Source organism: Amblyomma mixtum, chromosome 2 (assembly GCF_055824585.1).
Source record: "Amblyomma mixtum isolate Tamu chromosome 2, ASM5582458v1, whole genome shotgun sequence".
Lineage (NCBI taxonomy): Eukaryota > Metazoa > Arthropoda > Arachnida > Ixodida > Ixodidae > Amblyomma > Amblyomma mixtum.
The window spans coordinates 196910958-196937063 of NC_143013.1; the positions used below are offsets into that span (position 1 = coordinate 196910958).

Below are 26106 nucleotides of genomic sequence, written 5' to 3' on the forward strand. Positions count from 1 at the left end.
AATGCTCGCCCAGTATGTTGGCCTGTTCTTCTAAAGATGTTTGTGTCCCGGGTGCTGTCAAGAGAGGAAGTGTGAAAGGGGTATGGTCACCAGTAAATTTACGCACTTTTTCCCACATTTTCTTTGATGTTGTTGAGCTGTTTATTTAGGAGACATATTTCTGCCAAGAGGTTTTCTCTGCATTTCTTCGCACATACCGCGCTCTGGCTTTTGCCTTCTTAAAGGTGAGTAGGTTAAAGGTGAGTAGGATATCGACGCAGAGCGCTCCAGGCTTTGTTTTGTTGTTTTTTTGCTAATGTGCATTCTTTTGTCCACCACACTTTGTGTTTCTTTTGTGCAAGTCCTGTTGTTTGTGGTATAGCGAGTGTTGCGGCCGATATTATGCATTCAGTAAACTTCTCATTAATTTCATCTGTGCTAAGGTCGTCACAAAATTCCTTTTCCAGAGTGGCACTTTTTGTAAAAAGTGACCAGTCGGCGAGCTGAATTTTCCAGCGCCGTGGCCTTGTGGGGATGATTGGAGTGGACGATGAGAGCCTGATGACGGTAGGTAAGTGATCGCTGCCCATGGGGTCATTTAAAACATCCCATTTGAAATCGTTAAAAAGTAATGGTGATGCGAAAGCTAAATCCAGAGAGCTCATTTTTGCTGAGCTTGGACAGCAATATGTGGCTTTTCCCGTATTTAAAAGACAGACATTATTCGAAAGTATAAAATCTTCGATTGTTTGGCCTCTAGAGTCACAGCGTTCGCTTCCCTAAAACGGAGAGTGTGCGTTAAAATCGCCAACTACCAGAAATGGCTCCGGCAGTTCATCGATCAGGCCTTCTAGATCTTGGTATGTTAATGTGATGTGTGGGGGAAGATATACAGAACATATTGTTATGGTTTTGTAGCTGATGACGCTAACCGCAACCGCCTCAAGTTTTGTTTTCAGTTTGATTTCTTGAGCCGGGACGCCGCTTTGGATGTTGATTGCGACGCCTCCCGAGAGTCTATTTGCATGTTCGCGATCACGCCTAAAAGTTGTGTAATGTTTTAAGATATTTGAATGTTGTGGACGAAGATTGGTCTCCTGGAGACATAAAGCTAGACGCACCACTGACCCTAGAATATGAGTTATATCACTGTAGTTCCTCAACATTCCTCTACAGTTCCATTGTATTATGAGAGCCATCTTAGTTTTGTGTTTGTACTGATTGAAAAACTAGATCAAGTTGTTTATGGCCCCGTGACTCGGGGCCTGTCTTTTTTTGACCGATCCAGGGAGCTCCGCCAACCATCCGACGTGGACGGCGAGGGGCTGCCCGGGGTCGTGTCCATCGCCTCTGTAGAGGCACTGGACGACCGTGCCGGAGGCACATTGATTTTTGAGTTAGACCTCGACCTGTGGGAAGAGGTCTTTGGGCCCGCCGACCCGGGGGTCTGCGTCCCCTCCTTTGTGGTAAGCGGAGTAGCGTGAGCTACTCCACCAGACGGCGCGGATGGCCCCGCCCCAGGCTCACTACGTGTGACCTGGACAGGTGCCGAAGCCTGGTGTGGTGCGCCGCGCCCACGCACCACATCGTCGAAGTTTGTTTTTGCAGTGAAGGAGAATTTGTTTGTTTGAGAGTACTGCCTTCGTGCTTCTTTGAAAGAAATGTTTTGCGTAGTCTTGAGAGTAATTATTTGATTTTCTTTTTTCCAGGACGGACAAGCCCTGGAGTAGGCAGCATGGTCTCCCTCACAGTTTGCACACCGTGGGTTAGCAACACATTCTTCGGATTGGTGGTCCTTCGAAGAGCATTTTGCGCAAGTTTTGCGGCCGCGACAACTCTGTGAGCCGTGGCCAAATCTCTGGCAGTTGAAACATCTGCGTGGGTTGGGAATATACGGTCTTACATTTATTTTCAGGTAGCCTACTTCAATGGATTCGGGCAATGTGCTCATGTTGAATGTCAAGATCAGGTGCTTGGTGTCCACTTCTTTGCCATCCTTCCGGATCTTGATCCGGTGGACATCTATAACTTCTTGGTCAGTAAGTCCTTCGAGCATTTCCTTTTCAGAAAGGTGGACAAAATCTATTTCAGAGATGACGCCTCGTACAGTATTCAGAGACCGATGTGGGGTCACAGAGACAGGGATGTCCCCAATGGATACAATTGTTGCAACTTTCGAGTGTTGTATGCTGTCGCGCAGTTCAAGAAGTAAGTCGCCACTGGCCATTTTTGACACCTTGTAGCCAAGGCCTAAGGCATCCGTCAAGCGTTTTGAGACTTGGAATGGGGATATTATCCTTGCTTGCGTTTCTTCTGTTTTGCTATGGATGACGTGAAATTTTGGAAATGATACTTTTCTTTTTTGAAAAAAGTCGTCTGCTTCGGTCCGCCCTCTCTTGAGAGAGCGATCAAGTTTTGAAAGGGGGGGAGCCATAAAAAATTGAGGTTTTTCGGTCATGGTGCCAGCCACCCACCATGGAGTCCAACAAGGGGACGCGACAGGAACTTGAAAGCAAGTCCTGCCCACGCTAGCTGTACACCTTAACTATAACCTAATATGACTCAACTCAGGGTAGTTGGTCACAAACGGTTAACCCTCGCCGCCAGGAAAAAAGGAAAAAACAAAGAAGAGAGGAGGATACAGGAAAGTTGTAAGAAAGGAAATAGGAAAGTGAAAGATAGAGGGGAGGACAGGAAAAGGCGACTGCCGATTTCCCCCGGTCGGGTCAGGCCGGAGGTGCCATCTGCAGGAAGCTGGGGCCAAAGTGGTGTGTTGCCTCCGCCGAGGGGCCTTAATGGTCGAAACGCTCGGCATCGGCTCAACCACCAGGATCCCCTTTTCCCCGGACACGGCGATGCCACGCACGGCTAAGCGCGGATGCTCGGGTCCGTGGTGTCGCATTGTTCACCATCATCCCCCTGCGGGGATGTCCCTGCGGATGCTCGGGTTAACCCCGTGGTGTCACCACTCACCAACGTCTGCATGCTGCAGACGCCTCCCTGCGGGGAGCTTTGATCACGACTGGACGTCTATCAAGTCGATGTACTTTTACGATTTTTAAATTGTCTGCTACGTCATTGCTTTAACTAAGCAAACGCAAAGCTTTCCGCATATTGAACAGTTGTCATGAGGTGGGCAAACATTAGTAGTAGTCTTGGTCTTTAATAAAAATTGACGTTGTATGAGAAAAGAAATAAGAAAGAAATGCAATAGGCTTTTCCCAGCATTCTTAGAAAAAAAAATAAGCTAACGTTTTAATCTCCTAGAGAGACGTTGTGAGACCAATAAAAATTTAAGGAATTGACTTACCGATGTGCTTCGACAACGTGGTAAATCCTTTTTCACCAGCTCGTTCTCTTAGTACGCGCGTCACTATAGACGGTTGAAACTGTAGTCCACTATTTCGAGTATTTTTGTTTCGTTTTGTGGCGCATAAGCGGATCTGGCTATCTTGCGCTAAATACAGGAATAAAAACGCCTGCTGTTGTGGCGAAGGAATGAAAGGTATTTTATAAAATGCTTTCGTTCAATTAAAGCATTTCCTTCTTTTAGGCACTCAAAGACACAAGAAGGATCTGCAACGGCACTAACTCATAATAGTATTCGCTCGCCTACTTTCAACACCTGATGGCAGAAGGAAGAGCTGCTACGTAATTCAGCTTAATGGAAGCCACGTGTTCAGGCCGAAAATGGGCGAAGCACCCTACAGCAGAAGCGCATATCCATTCGAAGCACAATGGTAGATATATATTCTAGCGTGCTTGTCCTTTGCAAATCTCCTGTCTGTCTTCACTTACGCGCTGTAGTGTACGCCAGTGAATAACTTCGCCTCCCTGCTGCCAGTGGGCCAAGTTAACGGGCACGCTCGGCGCATCTTGGGCGCCCTTTAATCAAGCACAGTTCATCCCTGTGATGCGCCGTTTTCGACCTCACTGCCGAGAACGTAAGATGCGGCAGCGCTCGCCCGTGGGTGGCGCTATTCAGCGGCGCCTTCGGGGCCCTCTGAAGAATGATCGGCAGGTCGCGCTTCGTCGGTTCCTCATGATTGGTTAAAAAAAAAAACTCGTTTACTTCTGCATTTCGCGCGCGTTCGGCAGCCGCGTGCTATCGTTAATAACCGCCGTTCTACCTTTCGGGCAGTGCTACTATGGAGGCTCCAGGCATATCCGCACTCGGCGTTCTTCGCAGCACGCGCTCGTTATTCAGGCGTCTCTTCCTACGCGAAAGGGATCGGACCGCGGTTATGTAAATGTGGCGTTCGTGTTCTATACAAGGTTTTGTCGAACTTTTTGTCCTGGCAAAACTACTATTTTCCCCCGGGACACTTCCCGTTTGAACGAAAGCAGGCGCCTTATCAAATACTGCGCGGAATGCTTCGCTGCCGCGATGGCTTATGAAAACCTGCGCGAAAGGGGTTGTCTGCGTCAGCACTTTTTCAGTCACTGCGCGACAGCGTCTACACTGGAGTAAACCTTTTCAAGCGCCGCGCCATTGATATCGGAAGGGCTTTGGTCCTAGTATCATCATCAGGGCGCATGTTTGTTTACAAACGTCGAAGCCGTGTACTCCATCTTGCCACCATTCAGCATCGTCGCGGCCTCTTTATCGTCGCGGACTGCTAAAAGCCGCCACTGACGGTAAATTCATGTAAGGCGAAGAGAATTGCTACGAACCATCGCTGAAGCTTTTCCATGACGACTGCAGCACCGTAAGAGTCCCTCTAGTAAGCGAGGAAAGAAACGGTCACCTGGGCCGATGCTTAGATTTAACGACGGTATAAATTCCCGAGCACGATTGAGGCCACGAGCCAGCGTGCTTCCTTGATGCCATGAGCAGACAGCGCCTCTGTGCTTAGACCTCGTCTGGCGTACCGAAACTGGAGACGCTTTCAGTCATTCGCACGTGTCTCGTTGTTCAGACTGTGATTTCGCTTTTGGGTTGGCAGAGGTGGCCGCCGGCGGTTGCGCCGAACCGTTCGCGCATAAGCAACTGCACGTAAGTATGGAAACAAGCATTTTTGCACGCCGTGCGTTTTTTTGCCCCCGAAATATGCCACGCACTGCGCATCGGCGCCGATTCCTGCGTAGGGACCATATGTAGTCATAAGCAACCACAAGTGACCAACCAGAACGCGGCACGAAGCCGAAATGATGATGATGGTAGGTTCTTATGGCGCAAAGGCATCTGAGGCCAGAGAGCGCCAAACACAAGGTAAGTGGTCGACTCAGGTTAATAGGATGAGCTGGGTGTGAAGTTTCTTAACGGGCGGTGAAAGAAAGGTGGTGTATATGGCCTAAAAAAATCACTTGCAATGTATTATGAGATCAAGAAAAATTACTAAAAGGCTACATTTATATGCTTTAAAATGTCAGGAATCCTCAGCGGAAGTCCTCACCTGGCCAAAAACTCCAAGGCTCCTGACATGTTTTATTAAAAAATAAACACAGCAATCATCCCAAAACTCAGGAAGACGATATGTTCCATGTTAGCAAAATCTTTCATCTAGAAAACCTACTGTTCACAAAAATGTAAAATCTCTTTTTAAAGGAAACATTTGATCGGCACCGAAAAAGGACGGGCGTGTAGGTATTTGATTTATGAATAGCTCTAGAAAGTGGCGTCTCCTTTCTGGTGCTAGCCTCCGACACATGATTAAAACATGGATAGCAGTAAGCCGGCTACCGCATCTCGGGCAGTGCAATGCCAGTATGTTGGTTAAAAGACAGGAATGCGTTGCATATGTGTGGCCTTTCCTCAGCCTGCACAAAGTTAGTTCCTTGAATCTGTCTTTTGCTTTTCGGTAGTGTAACTTCCTATTTTCCGCTTCATTGCGCGTTTTTTTCTTTTCGGTTGCTGCGTTCCATTCACAAAGCCGAAATATCAATGGAGGCATTAAATCAACTATATCATGAAGTAAAGACAAATATCTCGTAAACGCAAGCAGAGAAGCAGCCGAACTCACCGAAGTCATGACGTCTACACATACTAGCAGCTAGCGGCAGAATTCGAAGGTGTCAGTTAGGGCTGGGTTCACGCCCCAATTTTCTTTTCACGCTCTTCGTCACGTTTGGGCGGTCAGTGTGGAAATACAGCATGTTCCTTTTGGCAAAGTCTTGAACGGCTTCCTTCACCCGACGTCACAAAATTCGGCGCACATTAGGAAGACCGGCGCTGTACGGAAGCAATGTCGCCGGTGCGCGCCGAGGGTAATTCTAGAACAGTGGAGGACAAAACCATAGAGACCGCCTAACATTGTTATGGACGGACGGACGGAGGGACGGATGGATAGGAACGCCCCCTTTGTGACGGGGTGGTGGCAATTGCCACCATGCTCAGCTTTTCTTTCGTTATACTTTTTTTTGTTTACTGTGTTGGCAATTCTCATTAAGATTCGCCATCATCTTTATCTACGGTTTCCTACAATTCTAACCTTAGGCCACATCTCTGCTTTTAAGCCACCAATCCTCCAATCGCTTTTTGCTGACTTCCACTGCAGATTTATTTACATGACCATTGTTATCTTTAAACCCTAGGGCCTCAGGAAGAGTGACTGTGCCTGCATCGACATCCGGATGGATACCATCACATTTGATTATGAGGTGTTCAATTGTTTCCACAAATCTACCACACACTGCACATGTGTAAATTTCTTGTTGTAGCTGCGCGTTCTAAGACACCCTGACCTAGCTTCAAAAAGTAGGGCACTGCCTCTTGAGTTATCATAGAAAAATTATTTCCTGATCTGCCTTTTCCGGTATCGATATAGTTCTACACTATGCTTCTTTTCTATTCAATTAATCCAATTTAACTTCCGTTAACTTCAGGCGGAAAAATTGTTCGGACAGTTTCTAGGGAGCACCAACAAAAACGTCCATAGTTTCACCGAGCACGTACCACTATCATTCTTTATGAGCATGGCCTGTAGCATAGAATAACAAAGTCAGCAGGAAGGTCGGCGTAGGAGTAGTTTTCTGCGCTAAACAAGCTAACTGTCCTATGTAAGGAGGCCAACACTGACACGACTCAGAAGACGGTGTGCAACAAGAAGCATCAGAAGCCATTAACTGCATGCAATTCAAATGCAGTTTATGAGATTCCGCTTTCGTGCGGAAGGTTTTACACAGGACAAACCGGGAGCTGCATTAATGACATGTTGCGAGAGCACTGCAATTCACGAGGTTGTTTTCCTCTTCTAAATCAAACGCGCGTCCTCAAATAACGTGACCAGCGCATGTGGGAGATATCGGAAGCTTTCATGAACAAAACGAAAGAAGAAAATTGCGTCAGCACACCATCTGTCACTTTGCTTCCAAAAGAAAACGCATTTCTAGACCATTCGATTTTATACGCGCACCCTGCCGCTAGATTTTAGCTCTCTTATACACTTTTCCTTTGGCGAACTGTTTACTCTTGCTTATGCTGTTTTTGGTGTTATTTTTGTAGTTTTTGCACTTTCCGGTTGTTCTCTTCAGAGCCTCTCAGCAGCCCGGCCGAGTAAGTTCCTTTGCCTTGTAATGCTGCGTTGCACACCAATTCCTGCTTATAATTGTCGTTTTTATGATTTTTTCTTCTTTTTGAACCTATACATATATCTGTGCTGCTTGCAACAAAACTCCGCCAGTTGTCATTCAGCGCTTATGTTGTCTCCTCCTTTTGTCCCGGCTTTCACGCTGTTTTAAGGATAAACATTCCCCAACAAGCCCCGTTCGCCCACTTGTGAAACTATACAGTATTTTTCAGAAATTTTCCAGTTCAAGAAAAATTTCTCCTGGTCCGGGGTTCGAACCCGGGACCACTGCTTCAATAGAGCAGTCGCACTACCAACTGAGCTAACCGGCACGGGAGGCTTGTAGTAGGCAAAGAGCGAATCGATCAATACCTCGAAGTTGGAACAGTGAGAGAGGGGAGGGAAAATCTTGCCTGTGAGGGAGGTGAATGTGCAGTGAAAGGAAAGGAGCAGGCTGAAAAAAAAAAGCCTTTTGAAGACTGCACAGGAAATGACCAACTGAATGAAGTAATTGAAGAAGGAGTAATAAGCAGAAGTGAACAGAATGGGTCTTCAATGGGTAATGAGCCGTGCTCCGGGCTCAGCGCACGAGGAAAAAGGAGAAAACATCAGAAAGGAGAAAGTTCATTCGGCGAAGAACAAAAAGCAGCACAACCAAAGATTTCATCCCTGGGGCACAACATGAATTATGCAAGCGAAATCGAATCGGGCTTGTCCCGAAAAAGAGGTTCGGAGAAAGTGAAAAGGAAGCTAGTCGAGCTCCACGGATGCAGGTGAAGTCCAGCAGGGCAGACTGGAAATAAAAAGAGCCAAGCTGAAGACAGCTGAGTTAAGTGCAAGTGAGCTGCGCGAACATCGCAGCGAGCACTTAGAAAAAATTTCATTTTCTAGTTATACTATACGCAGCAAGGCACTATCTAGTAAACTACGCGTATTACCACTCGATTTACTTTGTGAGAAAAAACTGCTGAATGTGTCCATAAAATAGTCACAAACAACCTCCCGTTTGACCAAGCTGAAGACAGCTGAGTTAAGTGCAAGTGAGCTGCGCGAACATCGCAGCGAGCACTTAGAAAAAATTTCATTTTCTAGTTATACTATACGCAGCAAGGCACTATTTAGTAAACTACGCGTATTACCACTCGATTTACTTTGTGAGAAAAAAACTGCTGAATGTGTTGATAAAATAGTCACAAACAACCTCCCGTTTGATAATCAATATTTAACATCCCGCCATTTCCAACACGGAGTCGCACGTACGGCAATTTTAACTTGCAAGTGAAAAGAAATGTATATGGAGAGCGTCTCCTAGAGTTTACAGGCGTAAAAATAACCTACCACATTATCTATAGACTGCCTACAACTTTTCCTGTGGAATAAAAACATATTATTTTAAAAAGAATGACACACTTTGATTCATACTTTAATTTATTACTACACTTCTTATATATCTGCCTGATATTATTTGCATGTAGCTGAATACTGATATTTTGATTTATATATAGATTTATACATTTGCGTCTAATGGAAAAAAGCTTTGTAATTAAAAAGTGTGTACCAAACTCTGTTTATCCTCTTCTCGTGTGTTGTACCCTTGTGATGCTTTGAAAAGTCTTATTAGCTATTTTCTCCTAGTTTTTTGCGATGCCGTAATTCTTGAGTAAGTTCTGCGCATTTTGTTTGGTCGGTAACATTTTAGTTTATATAATCTGTAATATATGTGTTTCTTTTGTTGATGCTCTTACAAGTGTTGAAAGTGGTTACTGTGATGTATAGCTTTCTGTATTCTAACTTACGCTGTCTTTATTTTGGTATATTATTGCCTGCATGCTTGCATACTTTTTTCTACTGGACCCATTACTAGCTGTTGGCTATTGGTTTGGTTTATGGAGGTTTAACGTCCCGAAGCAACTAAGACTATGAGGGAATGCCGTAGTGAAGGGCTCCGGAAATTTCGACCACTGGGGGTTCTTTAACGTGCACTGACATCGCACAGCACACGGGCCTCTAGAATTTCGCCTTCATCGAAATTCGGCCGCCGCGGCCGGGATCGAACCCGCGTCTTTCGGGTCAGCAGCCGAGCACCGTAACCACTGAGCCACCGCGGCGGGGCAGCTGTTGGCTATTGGTCCGAGCAGTGTTTGAATATATTTGTATAGCAACAAAGAGCATTAAATAAATGAAAAAAAATGAAAGTGAAGAAAAAGCTGGGACGACAGCGCCCATCGTTCAGTGCGGATTCAGTCTGGCGGGGCAAGCGCAAACAGAGCAGCGCCCCTGGACAGGAAAGAAGGCACGAGAAGTGAAGGCTTCATAAGCGAACTGGCGTTACTTTTGTTCGCAACATACGCGCTAGCCACAGAAAAAAGAGTCGAAGTCAAGGCAAGAACTCAGACAGCAATGCGAGCAGGGAAAGGAGACAGATCCGAGTTCGGAAGAGAAGCCTCATTAGAAAGATCAGGACCCCCGACAGAAAGAAAAGCCGCAGTCGCCTGCGAAAGCGAATCAAAAGCGCTACCGACAATTTGAGGGAAACAGACCTGCCAATCTCTAAGCCGCGCGTGAAAGTATAGGTGAAAGCGTGCCTTGTGTTTGAGTGCTTTTTGTTCAGAACAGTGTGTTACTGTGAGGCCGAGTTGAGGCATGTTGGTTAGTGTACCTTGACATTGGCCTTGTGTCATGTGTGCGGAAATATCATCGTATTGATCTACGTATCTCGGCATTGGTCGTCGAGTTGGTGAGCGCATGCATGCGCACGCGATTTTTGTATTCTGGGTATTGCAGTGCGATATTGCTAAAGGGAGGGGCAGTTCACAAAATTCGGCGCACATTCGGAACACCGGCGCGCTGCGGAAGCAATCTCGCCAGTGCGCGCGTTGAGAATTCTGAAACAGCGGAGAAAAGAACCCCAGAGGGCGCCTAACCTTGTCTGTGTTACTGCCCTCTCCACTTCACTCGCCGGCGGGGCGCCACACGAAATATATCCGTGCGCGCCATCGAGCAATAGAGAAGTTTGGAGTAAATGCCACTCACTGCAAACGCAGAGGGCTAGCCTTGAGCGCGCAGAGTGGTGCCGTGTCCAGTTCACTCCAGCGCCGGCGGCCCCGGTTCGGAAGAAAGAAATCGAATGTTCTGGAAGCCGTTCTCCACGCCTTCGGCCTTAGATGCCGCCCTCACAGCATTCAGCCCACGACCGGTGACCCTTCGGTGGATCCCTGGTCACATGGGCATCCCTGGTAATGAGCTGGCTCACCAGCTTTCGTGCGATATTGTTCACCGGGCGCCGGGGATCCCATGGACGCGCCCACCGACGGAGCAGGCGGTCAGGGCTTATAAACTCACTGTCGACGAATACCACAGGAAGCGAGAATTGGACTTAACTGATATACCACCACCACACCCATCCTTATCGATTCGTGAAGCTCGCAATTTTCGCTGAATACAGTTTAATCTCTTACATACGCCAGCCAAACTTTATTTGCACCGGTACGCTTCCACACCTAAGTCCCCAAACTGTCCACACACTTATGCAGACATAGAACAGTGCTTCACACAGTGCCACTCAGCCTTTCAGTCCTCTGCATATCCGTTCCTGCCACCCCCACCGTGGTCCATATGGCTCACCTCCCTGTATCGAAACTGCAACGCACCCTCGTCACCATGGCCCAACACCTATTGAACTGTAGAAGAACTGCAGATTGGGCTAGTTGGTGTAGATTCATAATGATGGTTCAACAGCGCAAACACACATAGACCAAGAAGGAGACAAGACACACACACCGGCGCTGAACTTACAACTGGTTTTTTATTAGGAAAAAGCACGTCATAATATACACACACGAAAAAACAGCGCACATGCGCAGTGTCAACAATCTCCTAGTGCTGGTAAAAGGTACAACCGCTTCCTAATAAAAACTCAGTTGTAAGTTCAGCGCTGTGTGTGTGTCCTATCTCTTTCTTGGTCTGTGTGTGTTTGCGCTGTTGAGCCATCATTATGAACCTATTGAACGCCTAACAGAAAGGCTGTTTTAATAAAAGTGTTACAGCACCACCACCAGGCCTGCCCAATGGGGACGCGCGCCCGGCGCGAAAATGAGAGTGCCAATGTGCAGTTAATAGTGTGTGTATGTGCGCGCCTGCCTTGGCGCGAAGAAACGAACGGGCGAGCCTAAATATGAATTACGTTGAGAGTTGTCTGTCAGCCCGTGTCGCCGCCTAAGCTTCTGCGAAGCGCGCCCGCAACACTCCCGGGCCAACACCACTCGCCCAGCCACGGACCAGCGAAGCAGCGCACGCCTGTCTTCGGGACGGCCCTGTTCGGATCCTCCGGTCGTCGGGCTGTCACAGTGCTGTTTATGATCGCACGAGTGATTGTGAAGTCCTCTGTACCGTGTCGTTGCTGCATAAACTTTGTTTTGTTTGTGAACCTTAGCCGCCGACCCATTCTCTGGCTTGCGACCGGCAAAAGTTGGACACCAAACGACCACTCCCCTTGTCACTTGGAAGCTGGCTTCTGACTGAGCTTGCCACGCTGAGTCGAGGGCATCTCGTTTGAGACCGAGACCGCTAACCCCACACGCTCTAAGGGTGTCTGGGAGTGCACGCATAAGTGCGCAAAAGGTGACACACGAGCAAGTAACACATCCGAGGTCGCCGAGCCCAAATGAAAGGAGCGGAATTGTTCAACTACAACTTGCCTGCATACTTCAGACAAGTACGGGATGACGACGTCCAACTGTTGGCAATGTTGTTCCGAAAGAGGCGTTTCGTTAGTGTGAATTGTGCAACAGGTACAAGACTTGTTCAGCTTATCAATCACCACTTTCTCGAAGCACTTTCCAAGACCATCTGACACGATGTAGGACACCTTTTTTCTCCCACATCGAAACTCTCTTGGCACTTTGGAGTCTGGGAACACCAGAAGGATAATGTCTGTTGCCATGTCTCCACAGCTATACAGCCTTCTAGCGAAGGCTAATCCGAGAACAAGCTATGTCTCCACCACTACTACGCGATCTCCTTCTAAGGCTGCAGCCCTTGCCTAAAAACAAGTGTCGAGTAGAGTTTGAGTTCTAGGTGGCTACTTGAGGACGCCAGGCTCATTCCTTAGTTGGTTAGAGATTTCGATGTGGGGCTTGTTGGGTGCGTGACCCTTCACAGCAGTTGCACCATGTTGAGCACAACCTATTAGTTACAAGAAATGCAGGTGCCTTCATCGTTTTGGTCCTCCTCTGCACCCGACGTAGATGCAGAAGCCATTGCCATCAACTTCCTCTATAGTACTATAGAGGCTTGTACGGCCAGAAAGGTTTGTACAGTGTCAGAAGCAGAGCGACGGAAAGGCAATACTTCGCGATTCAGCCGTCAGAGGACGCCACGGCTAAGTGGCGTGCGGTCTGCGCGCACTCTCCCCGAGTGATATCACCAGCTCAGGCCCGATTGGCCGCAGTTTCACCGCAATTACGCTTAAGCGTTTGCCTGTTTGTGGTTGCCCATGAGCAAGCACATTATTGCTGCGCTTCAGTGCCAGTTTTGAGTAAAATCTCCGCCTAAGTTTACTGCTTTAGTGCACTTACTGCAGCCCAAACTAACACCCCAGAATGACGGCGCAGGCAGTCACACTGCAGTCAAATGAGATAAAAAAAAATCAGTAATGTGCTTTATTTATCGCAGCAGCGAAATTGCGGAAGCCGACTTGAAAGTGTCCACATGCGTCACTGGCACCGTCTCATTTTCAATAACTTCAACGGGAACGTTTTGTGAGAGTTTAATCTCATCCAACACTAGTCAAGCGTGACATAAATTCATCCATGCATTGTGTTTTCTTTTTCAGCGCTGAAAAAACAGCTGCACTGAACCCGAACGTGCTCTTAAAGCTTTGCATGTGCTTGTCAAGGCAACACTTCCTCAGTACAGCCATGATCTTGCGTCTTCGCACATGCTCATATAGCTGCGGGCTCCTCATTCTCATTATAATAAACTCCCATACCAACAGCTTGTCATATGCCATGCCCCGGCTCGCTTTTCGTGAAGCGGCCTGAAAGCACACTCTGACTGCAAGGCGTTGCTTCTCTGGAAGGCCGCTTATTATATCCTCCAGTGCCGATTTTTCAGTACCTTCGTTGACGGCCTGCAGTTGAGCGACATTCTTTTCCGCTTTCGCCAGTTTTTTCTTGGCTTTGAACAACTGCAGAGATTTTGTAGCGCTTCGTTGTTTGATGTCTCTGCACTTTTCATCTTTTGCCTGTTCACCTGGTTTTGAATAACCATTCTAGTGTACTTGCATTGCAAGCAGGCTTTACCATCAGACGTAGTGACAAAACATTTCTTAGAACAGCATGCAGTGTGTATCTGTGCAGCGTAATCAGTGGCTATCACGGGCTCAGTTTTGCAGCCAGGACACAACAGCATCTCGTAAGCGCTTTTCAACGCCGCTTCGGCGCGCTTTTGCTAGGTACATAGAACTCGTCAACCCTGACGCTACGAGAATATATCGCGCAGCAAAGTTGCTCATTATCTATGCCAATGCATTGAGTGCCAGCTGAAGACACAATATGCTTCAGTACACGCACATCGGGCGAATTTGTGCGGGTGTGCATGTCACGCGTAGAACAGTGTCGTTGGTTCGTTCGGGAGCACAATTCTTGTGCAAACGGATGAAGGCATCCGTACGTGACTGTATGGGTGCTGCGCCGCCTCCGAGGTTCCGTCTGCGAATGTTTTTATCGATTTCTGCGGCCCTGGCGCCGTGCATGCACGCTTCTGATGTCTTGCGCTTCAGCGGCGGGGCCCCGCTTTCAGCAACGCTTCTTACTTTTCTCTTTTTTGGCAGTGCCTTAGTCACGTATGCCGTAGCCTCGAGAAATATTGTGGGGACTGCGTCCTCACTAAGCGCCGGTCGATAGCGCTCGATCGCAACTACCTCTCCATTGACAACATGCTTGACAGTCCTCAGAAAGAAACCCTCATCGAAGTAACGAGAACACACAACACACGTTTCATGCAGTACTTTTTCGTCTCAGTTCATGTTTCTTGCACATTCTTCCATGCGTTATGGGCCCTTTGGAGCCCTGAACAAAGAGACCTTTTCCTTGCACGACTTGTAGCCGCTTTTTTACAGCGGCAAAAAGCCAGTTCTGCACTTCTTGTCTCTCATTATAACACAGCAATGCCAAGCAGACACACAAAAACACACTCAAATTTCACATATCGACGGAACGCTGTCTTGCACAGAACTCAGAAAACTGAAGTGCACCTCCGCATCGAGGCTGATATCACTGCTCATCAGTCCTACGTTTTGGTTCGCGTATACCCGATCGATCATACATACTTTTTTTCCGAAAAAAAAAGAAAGTTTATTACATCTTTCATTTCTAAGGTCGTGCACTGAGGCACTGCAGGTTATGCGGGGCTTAAAGGGATACTGAGGCGGTTTTCGAATCAGCTAATTTTTTAGGGTTTTGAAGTAGTCATTGCTGATCACGTCTGTCAAATTATGTTTTCGATTTTGGCCAAAACAGTGGCGCAATCACCAATTAAAAACGCGATTTTTAAATCTCCCGCGCCCCGCGCCGCCGCAGGAGAGGAGAACAGCGGAGAGGGAAACCTCGTCCATGTCGGCCAACGTGACGTCATGTTGAGGAGCCGGCGAGACTTCGGCGCACCCGAGAGAGCTTTCAGCGCGCGTTGTTTCTCGTGCTGCATGCGTTGTTCCTCGTACTGCGTGCGTTGTAACGTACAAAGCGTGTCAGCCGCGAAAAGCAACGACCATGACCAACAGCTATGGGCCGTCCAGCAGGTCCTCGGGGCGCTCGAAAGGCAGGGACCCAGCGAGCCGGCAACGGCGAGCGGAGACCCGCGCCGAGTAACGGCAGCCTCGTAGACGACGTAGGCCCTCGTCGGGGCGCGCGAGCGCCCAACTGCAGGCACAAATAAAGTTTGCTCCAATCCAATCAGCCGACCTTGAGAATCAGATTCAACACGAGGTACTACTCTGCTTTCGTGTCCACGAACAACTACGCCCGCGACTGTGTCGTCTTCCACTGTTCTCCGCAAGATCATACGCTCGCAGCGCAAGCGCTCGCTGCTGTGACGAAGAATTCAAGCTGACCAAAGCAAGCGTACTCTCCTCGAAGCACTTTCGTGAGACCGGCTACATGCAGAGCTTGTCCCTAATGTGATCTCTGGAGATTTCTGTCGCGGCTGAATCATGACGCAGTTCCTTTCATTTCCTCGCGCATGAGAGGCGTGTCACCATTTCGAAGAAGCGCCTCTTCTAAAAGTAGAAACATGCTCACTAAGCCCCTGCAGAAACCTAATAGAGGCTCAAGCACGTGTTGCTCTTCTCAGCTTAGGTGCGGCCAGACCACCTGAGGCGTGCTCAGCAAGGCTCGGTTAGTGATTTTATTATCGGTTCGACGTGTCCAAGCAAACAAGCAAAGCAAAGCACAAAAAAGCAAACCAAGCAAGCATCGAAGCACTTCATATGCGGCATCTCGTTTAATCGTAGCTAAGCGATTAAAATGAAAGCGTTCGACGTTCTGATTTCGGATGTAAATTTAACAGGTAAATGAATGCCAACCAAGGTTTTGCAAAAAAACACCATATCTCGCAACCTTAGTCGGTTTCTTCTTCAAGTTGTGGCAGCGAACGAGTTGCAGCTAGCTTGGCTTTTAAACACATAGTTGGCCACTACTTCACTGAACCTAAACTGCAAATCTAGGAAGGGCGAACGTTTCCGAGGCAGCGATTAATATTTTCTGGCATCTGCTGAACGCGCCACGAGTGAAGCATCAGCCTTGTGCGCGTATTTAGCTTGGTTTCCAGAGCACAATGATTCCTTCAATATCCTGTGGTTACATGCCTCGCAGTGCTTGGCCACTGCGCTTCGCTAATTTTGACATCAGCTTTGTTCTGCTTCATCGTTTCCTTGAAATACTTTCTTGCCCCAACCTACGACGGGTAGTGAGAATAGGTATTTTTTGTACCCAGAGCTTTGGGCCTTTTCTTTAGGATGACGCTCTTTCGGGCGAGCCAGGAGGCGTCCGGTGGTGGTAATTGACTTGAGTATTGTTCGCACCCTTTCCTTTCCGAGAATACCAGCCGAGGTTGTGCTGGCACCTTTTACGCATGGTCTGCATACGTGTCTTTCACGCTAGCGTATGCTTGTGCTGGGCGTAGAATTTTTTGCTCGTGTCTTTTTTGCTTTCAGGTGATACGTGGTACCCTTTCCTTTGGAGGTCAGTAAAAAAATAGTCGCCACATCCGCTTTTACAACGCCACGGAAAGCTGCGATCTGCACTCAGCGCAGCGCCGGATCCGCATCGGCAGCTTCTCCAGTCCTCAAAGTGACGTCACGACCTCTCTTGACCAATCACGGGCGGCGGCGCGCCGCGAGACGTGCCCCGCGGCACAGGCCGCATATTTCTGCTAAAAAAGGCAATTCGCGTTGTTTTTGCCTTATTGGATGCGATATTCGAGCATACAGCATGAAAAACTATAGGACTCCGGTGCCAGCCGGATTTTCAAAAAAAGTGCTTCAGTCTCCCTTTAAGCTTGTGTCTCAATTCCAGTCGATATCAAGCGAGTTTTTATGCTCTACAGTTTCAGTGCTCTCGGACGGCCAAAGTGCCACACCTGCATCCTATAAGTCTCGGCCGATGTCGTTTCACCATAAAAGGCAAACGAACACGATCACAGTGTTCGCTTTCGTGCTGGTAGTTGCGTTTTCTTGATATTTATTCCTCTTTGTTGACTTCAAGCCTCAAGGTCTCCTAAAGGGAAGGAAATGTAAAGCCTGTTGCTAGGGGAGTTGGTGGAGCATTCTCTAGGTTCACGAGTGTGTGTTTCTCTATGCGTCGTCCGTCAACTTTTCTCCATATTGCGCAAACATTGCACCCAAGAAAAGGAGATATAATTGCACTGTCAAGTCCAAAACTCAACTGAAAAAACACTAAAACTACAAGAGAATTGTTTTTATAGTTGTCAGACGTTTGGACAATGCCGTAAGAAACTTCTGGACGTTTTCAAAGCCTACACTTGGTCCGGGGTGGTCGCACGAGTCAAGTTGCCGCATGCTGTTTGACTTCTGTTACAAAACGCCTATGTTATTCCTTACCATCACTTCTCAGTCATTATCCATCTACTGATTTTGATTTGTGTATTTCTTCCCCTGCTCAACTTTGATTCTCGTTTGCAGACCAGCAAAATTCATTTCACTGATCCTTGTATTTTTTTTCCTTGACCGAGGTGTTTTCTTTTTCATTGCTGTTGTCGAAACGCCGCTTAATATGAGCCTGCGGACTCGTCAAGCCGCCTACTGACAGGTATTTTTCCGTTGCCCTCCATCTGTAGCGTAGATCTTGGGAATAAATATTTGGTTTGATTTGCCTTATCTACTGCTTGCTGTTGGCGGATGAAATGAACGCTTTGGAAGAGAAGTGAACAAAAAAAGCAGATAATAATGCCTCTCTAGGAAATGCTATTTCGCTAAGAGAGCAAAGACGGCGTCCCACGACACACCATCACGCTGATCGAATTCCCGGAATTAGTTTCCCTTGAGAATTGACCTGATATGTTGAAAAAAAAGGTGAACTCGGTGCATTAATTGTGTGGCCCTCAGCAAACAATATGTTGTGAGCTGACCTGAGAGACCCGAGGGAAAAAAGTTCTCAACTCGATTTTTACGCGGCCCCACTAAGCCACATTTGTACTTTTTTCCTGCATCTCGCTGTCATCTTTCAGGGCCTGAGATGGCCTCCCTACAGCCACTCGTGCGTAAACTGCCTCAGTGCAGCGTTCGCTGCATCGAGGCAGAATAATTCGTGCAGAAGTTGTTGCGTCACCTAACGTGTTTCGCGAGGCAAAACAAACTACTTTTCTTGGCACACGTGATTAGGTCCAAGGGCCACAATAGTCTGTCGGAACCAAGAATACCTCGTCCTACCGATTTCTGCCGGTCCATGTCTTCGTCAGGATTGCGGTGGTTGCCCACTGCTCTCAATTTTTCCCTGCCTATGGGCCTCTGCAGCATCTTCGATTTCCTCGCCGTGCTATTCAGGCGGCCTTGCACCACTCATTGTCTCATGATTGCGCTCCACTCTTTCTCGTTTCCTAGGAAGTAATTGTGGTATTAGTCTAGGTGGCATGCTCTGAGGCTGGCTTTGCTCAACCACCTTTGGTCTGGCCAGTGAGGCCCCTAGGATTGCTCAGACGGAAGCAGCCAACTTCTTTCACGAGCTCATTTGCCAGGCCGCGATCAATTTGCACTTCCCGGAGTTGTAAGAGACCTGTCACGTTCGGGATGAATAGCTTTGCGTTGATTGCGTAGACCGAAGATTGAGACTAACTTTGCATTGCTCGTAGTTTCGAAGAATGAATTGCCTCCACGCTGCTTGCTGTCTCATAGCCATTTTCTCCCTTCCGTGCCCGTGCCGTCTCGGTTTAGATGTGTTGCTCCAAGGTCGATGCATCTCGTAACGTGCTGGTAGCGCGCGCATGCTACGGTTTCTAGCGTGCGTACGCCAGCAAAACGCGGTAAGATGCGTAGCGCGCTGAGCATGTTCATTCTAAGAGCACTTGCTGATGGGCTAGTTGGTTTTGGCTCATAATTAACTAGGTTTTAGGCGCAAAAAACAGACGAGACACATAGGAAGGTAACAGGTCGAAGCGCCACTTCCAACTGATTTTATTGCATGCATGAAACGTACTTATAAAGCTTGTCGTCACATGCGCAGGAGGGTCACCTAAAGCTCATGAACGACATGATAAGGCGCGCTCCAGGAATTTTTTTTCACAGTTAACCAATACAACAGATGTGTCGCTTACGCACATGTCGCCTTTCTTTTTGATAAAAACGCTTCTATCAACTACCTAGCAGTAGTGTCTGGGCCGCAATCTGGGCAAAAGCAATACTACTGCTAGGGAGTTGATAGAAGCGTTTTTTATCAAAACGAAAGGCGACATGTGCGAAAGCGACACATCTGTTGTATTGTTTAAATGTGAAAAGAAATTCCTGGAGCGCGCCTTATCATGTCGTTCTTGAGCTTTAGGTGACCCTCCTGCGCATGTGACAACAAGCTTTTAAGTACGTTTCATGCATGCAATAAAATCAGTTGGAAGTGGCGCTTCGTCCTGTTACCTTCCTCTGCGTCTCGTCTGTTTTTTGCGCCTAAAACCTATTGAATTATGAACCAAAACTAACGAGCCCAGCAGCAAGGGCTCTTAGACTATGTTTCTAGTACAATGGGCCCTTCCTTTTGTGTGTCATCTCCACGTTTCATTGATGATTGTATCACATGTATCGTCGCCAACACCTGTCGTGCAAGGACAGTCGCCTTTTGCATCAAGAGCGGCTTGGTACCCGTTGAGGTAAGTGCGCTTTTCCGTCCTGTGCTTCCTTCATGGGGTCACGTAAAAAGATTTAGCAAGATCCTCAGTTCGGAGTTAGGGCGCCAGAATCGCCTTTTTTATAACCTTCTGCGTGTAGCCTACTTCGCACAAGGCCCTGCATGTGTCGCTGAGAACACTTTTCGGTCCATCACCAAGTTGGCCTCAAAGATGACTGAGCAACACTGGACGTGCATGCTCAACTGTTTGCTGAGGGAAGCAAAAAAGGACAAGAAGGAGAAAGGTGGTGAAGGATTGGTGATAATGGGTGATGTACATCTCCCAGAGAAAATGAAATCTGTTTGGGAAAAGGACCGAAGTACGCAGTGGAGGCAAAAGTGCTATCTCAAAATCTATTAGCCATCGACCGACAAATTGCAAGAAAAGCCACAGCGGAGATGCAAGAAAAATGCCTGCTGGAAGGTGTTGAATCCCTTCTAAGTGAGGTCATCCGAACACCACAAGAAACATGGGAATGTCGACGGAAGCCATTGTGTCGTACTGCAGAAGGAATCAACTGCATCTACTACAAGCTAATAAGGAGGGTGGATTTGTAGTCCTCTCGGATGATAACTTCTCAGCAAGAGCAACTCAGGCGGTTAGAAAAAATTTTGTTCCAATTTCTAAAAAATCTACAAAAATGAAATCGGCCGCGATGGCCTTATGTGATCGTCTCGGGTTGAGCACCCTTACTTACCAGATTAGAGGTAGCAAAAAGAGCGCACTCAAAGTTTTCTTTTCTGTCAAAACTCAGAAGCAAAGCTTGCCGTTTAGAACTATCGTAACTGAAAAAGGCATGTGGCAGAAAAATCTTAGCATGTGTTTGGCTAAGCACTTGTCTAAGCTGCATGTAAATGATCCTTTTTTGACGAAACGGTCAAATGAAATTTGTGACTTTTTTGAAACCAACCCTGATGTTGGCAGTGCTTTTTCAGTGGACGTAGTAGATTTGTTCTATTCAGTTCCTCATGGCCCCTTGTTCTCCGCTGTTAGAGAGTGTATTGAAGAAAATGACCCGATTTCTTTTCAGAACTCAGCCAGTATTTCCATAGATGACTTTTTAACCTTATTACAGTTTTACCTGGAATCTGCTTTTATCACTTTTGACCAGCAGATTTTCTGTAGAAGTCAGGCTTATGCATTGGGTCCTGTGTGGCACCGGTGCTATGTCACATCTTTTTATCTCATATTGACCAAGCTCTGCAGCAAGTTTTACCCATTGACAAGGTTTTTAAAATTTTTAGGTATGCTGATAATTTTATGATTATATTTTAACTAAAGAAGGCCTTTACAACCTTAAGGACACAGTGGACCCTTTCTATCTGCATTTAGAGAGCATGGAAAAGGTCTGGAGTCCACAGACGAACTACCTGATCATGATTCATTACAGTTTTTAGACTTGAGAATTGAGTTCTGTGGTGATCGGGTCTGTTGGTCATATTTTCCGCGCGCAAATAAGCAGCTGCTACCTTATGACTACTGCCATTCTAAACTTATGAAACGCGGGATTGCTTCGCTTTGCCTTGAATCGGCACTCAAAAAATTATGCCCTCGCAAAATGCGGGACAGTTTTAATCACCAAGTGGCTATGCTTTTTGCCGCCGGGTTCCGCCGTTCGCTCGTGACTGCGGTGGTCGAATGTCTCCTAAACAAGACAAAGAATAGTACTGGTAGAGCTAGGCCAGAAGTCCCTCGAGAAGAGGTAACACCATTGGTGGTGCCATACGTGCATCGTGTGGCCCATAATTTGAAGAAAGTTGCCAGCCGCCAAGCTGCACGGCTTGACTTTTCGGCACTGAGACAGCTAGGTGGCCTTTGCTCCCGTACTGATAAAGACAACACCAAAGAACAAGGCTGCGGAACAAAGCACAAGAGATCTTTCGTGAAATGTGCTGAAGGGGTTGTCTACGAAATCGCCCTGTCTTGCGGGCACTCCTACATAGGTCAGAAAGGCAGGTGCCTGAATGAGCGAACGAGAGAACATGAGAGAAACGTAGAGTAGAAAAAGGAAGGCCCACATCTAACTAAGCACATTAGTAAGTGCCCGTCCCGCAATTGTGAGCCATGCTTCGCTGATGTGCGCATTCTGAGCAAAAGCAATGACACTACTGCTAGGGAGTTGATAGAAGCGTTTTTTATCAAAACGAAAGGCGACATGTGCGTAAGCGACACATGTGTTGTATCGTTTAACTGTGAAAAGAAATTCCTGGAGCGCGCCTTATCATGTCGTTCTTGAGTTTTCGGTGACCCTCCTGCGCATGTGACGACAAGCTTTATAAGTACGTTTCATGCATGCAATAAAATCAGTTGGAAGTGGCACTTCGTCCTGTTACCTTCCCATGTGTCTCGTCTGTTTTTGCGCCTAAAACCCATTTAAGCATGTTCATTCGTTACCCGCACTACCGCTGCGTACGAAAGCGCAGTGCGTGCGTCCAATTAAAAGTGTACACTATGATATTTATTTCCGGCGGATCTGTTCTCACGCTTCCAGTAAATTATCTATGGCATCTACCTTTTAGTGAGCTACTGAATGCCCCGCCCTTTGCTCGTGTGCGTGTAGCATTGTTCCTCCTCCGTATCAACCAAACGAAATTGGCGACAAGCTATGCACTCTCCACACAAAGTTTCTTCTACGCATGCTCACACCGCTTCTCGAAATGCACTCAACTGCTTTAGCAGGTGACTCTCCTGGCCTTACTTCCATACGGTCCGTGTCCGGTGCAGCCTTTTCTAGGATGAAACAATATGTAATATTGAGTGCAGTGATCATCGACAGAACAGCTGGGACAGCCCTGTAAAAACTGGAGGAGGTGATATAAAATCACAATTACTCCATGAAATTCGCTAGTCCCGGAAGCAACAAGTACGCCTTGCCAGCCTGAGAGCGTCCACCACAGCGGCACTCTGCGCGAACATAAAGACCACAGTTATGAAAGGTGCCCGATACGTAATGCCAATCGTAGGCCACGCAATCAACTTGTAGCTGGTCACCATGCCAGCTAGAGTGGTTGGTAAGACCCGGAGGGTGGGAGGTGGGCGGCTGTGTTTTTTCGCATTGCAAAAAATGAGTTCACAGAAGGAGTTGCGGCTTCCCTCTCAGGAAGCATCGGGCCTCATTGCGCAGAGCCAGCTTCAGAGCAGGCGCCAAGACTGGTTCCACAACTACTTCCCGCGAAAACGAGAAACAGTGCAGCGCAATCGCAGAGGATTCCTCGTGGGAAATTAACAGAAGCATTTGTTCGCCTGAATCACGTGGCGGGAAAATCTATTATGCATATGAGGTGTTTATTGCCAACTAAACATTTCGAGCAGTGGGCAAGTGCCGGAATCGCAAAAAGGGCAGGGACCGAAGGGAAATCAGGAAGAGAAGGAATTTTTGTTTCTCTCGGATTATTGAAGCCACTGAAACCCTATCGCGTGTGCCTGAGTTAAACGCTTAGTTTTTCCTCGCGAAAGTCGCTAAGAGTCGCGATTCCTGGTGCAATTGAGCATGCAAAAAACACGATGAAGATATATAAGACTTTCAACGAGAGCTGAAAATAATAATAGAAAATAGAAAATACTGTCACTGAATATGCAGAAAATGTCAGCAATAGGCTGTTGGCAACTTGGTGACTCAAAAGCGGGGCAGTTAAATAAGGATACATGTTTTGGAATAAAAACTTATTTAATAAAAACGTCAATGAAGTTTGAACTTCAGAATGCCGAATTTCGCAATAATACCGCAATGTTTGACACGTTGGTTAGAGAAATGCAAATGCAATCAAATGCCTAACATGGATGCATATGTCACAACCGCGTTCAAAAGAGGACATTTCTAGCATCCATCCACTGATAGGTTCGCATCGCCGGCTGAAGGGAGCGATCAGTGATTAGTATAGGACGCAGGACTCGCAGGCTCTTGGGGATTCCACGTGACGGTAGGAATCACGCGAACTGACGACAGCAGGAGTGACCTCAGAGGGAGTGTTGATCAGATTTTCTTCTGATTAATTCGTTAAAATATATATATGTGCAGGCTTCGGAATCAAAATTTAGTCTATTGTACCTCCCCACACGCGCGTATGCAAAACGCAGGTGCTGCTGATTTGCGACGTTACGGGTTCCTGAGCATCCGCAGGTACATACCCGCAGGGGGAAGATGATGAGCAGTGCGCCACCACGGACCGGAGCACCTGCGCTTAGCTGTGCGAGGCTCAGCCGTGTCCGGGGAAAAGGGGATCCCGGTGGTTGATCCAATACCGAGCGTGTGGACCTCTAAGGCCCCTCGGCGGAGGCAACACACCAGTTTGGCCCCAGCTTCCTGTAGACGGCACCTCCGGCCTGACCCGACAGGGGGAAATCGGCAGTCTTCATTTCGTGTCCTCTCCTCCATCTTTCTTTCACTTTCCTATCTTCTTTCTTACAACTCTCCTGTTTCCTCCTCCCTTCTTGTTTTACGTTTTTCCTGGCGGCTAGGCTCAACCTTGTGCGGCCAACTACCCTGATTTGCGTCATATATGGTTATAGCTGGGGTGCACAGCCGGCGTGGGCAGGACTTGGTTGCAGATTTCTGTCCCGTCCCCTCGTTGGGCACCATGGTTGTCGGCTAGCACCTTAGCCGAAACACAACTCATTTTATGGCTCTCCTTTACTCAACAAATAATGGCCCTAATAAACGAGGGCGGAATGAGGTGACTGCAGAATTCATCAAAAAAAACTTTCCCCGGATTCCATGCTGCCCATAGTGAGGTCGAAGAAAAACCAACAAGGATCTTATCACCATTCTTAATTGGCAAAGGTCACAGAAGCTTTGTGCTCGGATATATGGTAACAAAAATGTCCACTGGACACCTTTGGGTTCAGCTGAAGGATGATATCCAGCACTCAAAACTTCCAAATATAATTGCTTTTGGGGACATCCCTGTCACAATAACCACTCATAGGTCTGTAAACGCAGCCCTTGGCATGATCTCGGAAAGCGGTCTTCTACACTTACAGAGAAAGAAATGTTCAATGGACTCACTGACCTGGGTGCCACAGATATAGACTGAATAAAAATCAGTAAAAACAACAAGAAATCCCTCCAAAGCACCTACTCTTGGCATGTAAGCCAGCACACTTCGAGATTCAATTGAAGTAGGATAGCTGAAGATAAATGTATGCCCGTATATTACTAAGCCCAGTAGTTGTTTCAACTGTCCGAAGTTTGGTCATGGCTCACAAAGTTGCCGCGGCCAGAAAAAATGTGCCAAATGTGCTTCAAAAGAAAATCCTACCGAGAACTCAAGATTCAGCGCACTATGAAAACTGTGAAGGCGAACATCCAACTTAATCAAGGTCTTGCCCATCATGGAAGACTGAAAAAGAAATCATCACTACGAAAACAAAGGAGAACATTTCATAGAAAGAAGCGCGATGCGACTTTCACACACTATGGGCATCTTCTCTTTCACGGCAAAAACAAACTTCCCCGATGTGGTACATGGGCGCGGCACATCACGCCGTCCTCCGGGTCCTGCCCAGGCCACACGCAGTGAGCCTGGATCGATGGATGGAACATAGGAGCGTCCCCTTTGAAACGGGGTAGTGGCAGTTGCCACCATGCTCGGCTTTTTTGGTCATTTTTGTTTAACTGTGTTGTAAATTGTCTGTGGCAGGGCCATCCGCGGCCCCAGGTAGAGTCGCTAACACTATTCCGCCAACTCCAAAGCAGCCTTCGCAGACCTCCGGGTCGGCGGGCCTCAAGGTCTCTTCCCACAGATCGAGGTCAAAGTCCAACCTCAATGTGCCCTCTGCACGTTCGTCCAGCGCCTCTACAGAGGCGATGGATACGGCCCAAGGCAGCCCCCTGCTCTCCACGTCGGACGAACGGCGGAACTCCCAGGATTGATCAAAAAAAGACTGGACCCGAGTCACGGGCCCGTAATCAACTTGATCTTGTTTTTCACTCCAAATAAACAAAAAATTATGATGGCTTTCCTAATACAATGGAACTGTAGAGGACTTCTAAACAACTAGAGTGACATAAAAGGCATCTTAAGAGTACACGTTCCTGTCAATTTATGTCTACAAATACCAAATTTGGGTTCTCAAAAAAATAATTTTCGTAACAATTGTACTGTTTTCCGCGGCGACCGAGAGCAGGCAAGCAGGCTGTCAGGAGGTTTAGCCATCATACTGAAAAACTGTGTCCCGGCTCGTGAGCTACAACTAAAAATAAGATTCGAAGCTCTAGCAGCCATGACACTTG

General features: G+C 47.4%; 1 protein-coding gene and 1 non-coding gene across 2 annotated transcripts in view; both read right to left on the minus strand.

The window, feature by feature from the left end:
* LOC149362061 (growth hormone secretagogue receptor type 1-like) overlaps window positions 1-26106 on the minus strand; it is a 170568-nt gene that overhangs the window by 79366 nt on the left and 65096 nt on the right. The window lies entirely within an intron of this gene.
* Window positions 7746-7819, minus strand: TRNAN-AUU (transfer RNA asparagine (anticodon AUU)). The gene has a single exon. It is a non-coding gene; the product is annotated as a tRNA-Asn (tRNA).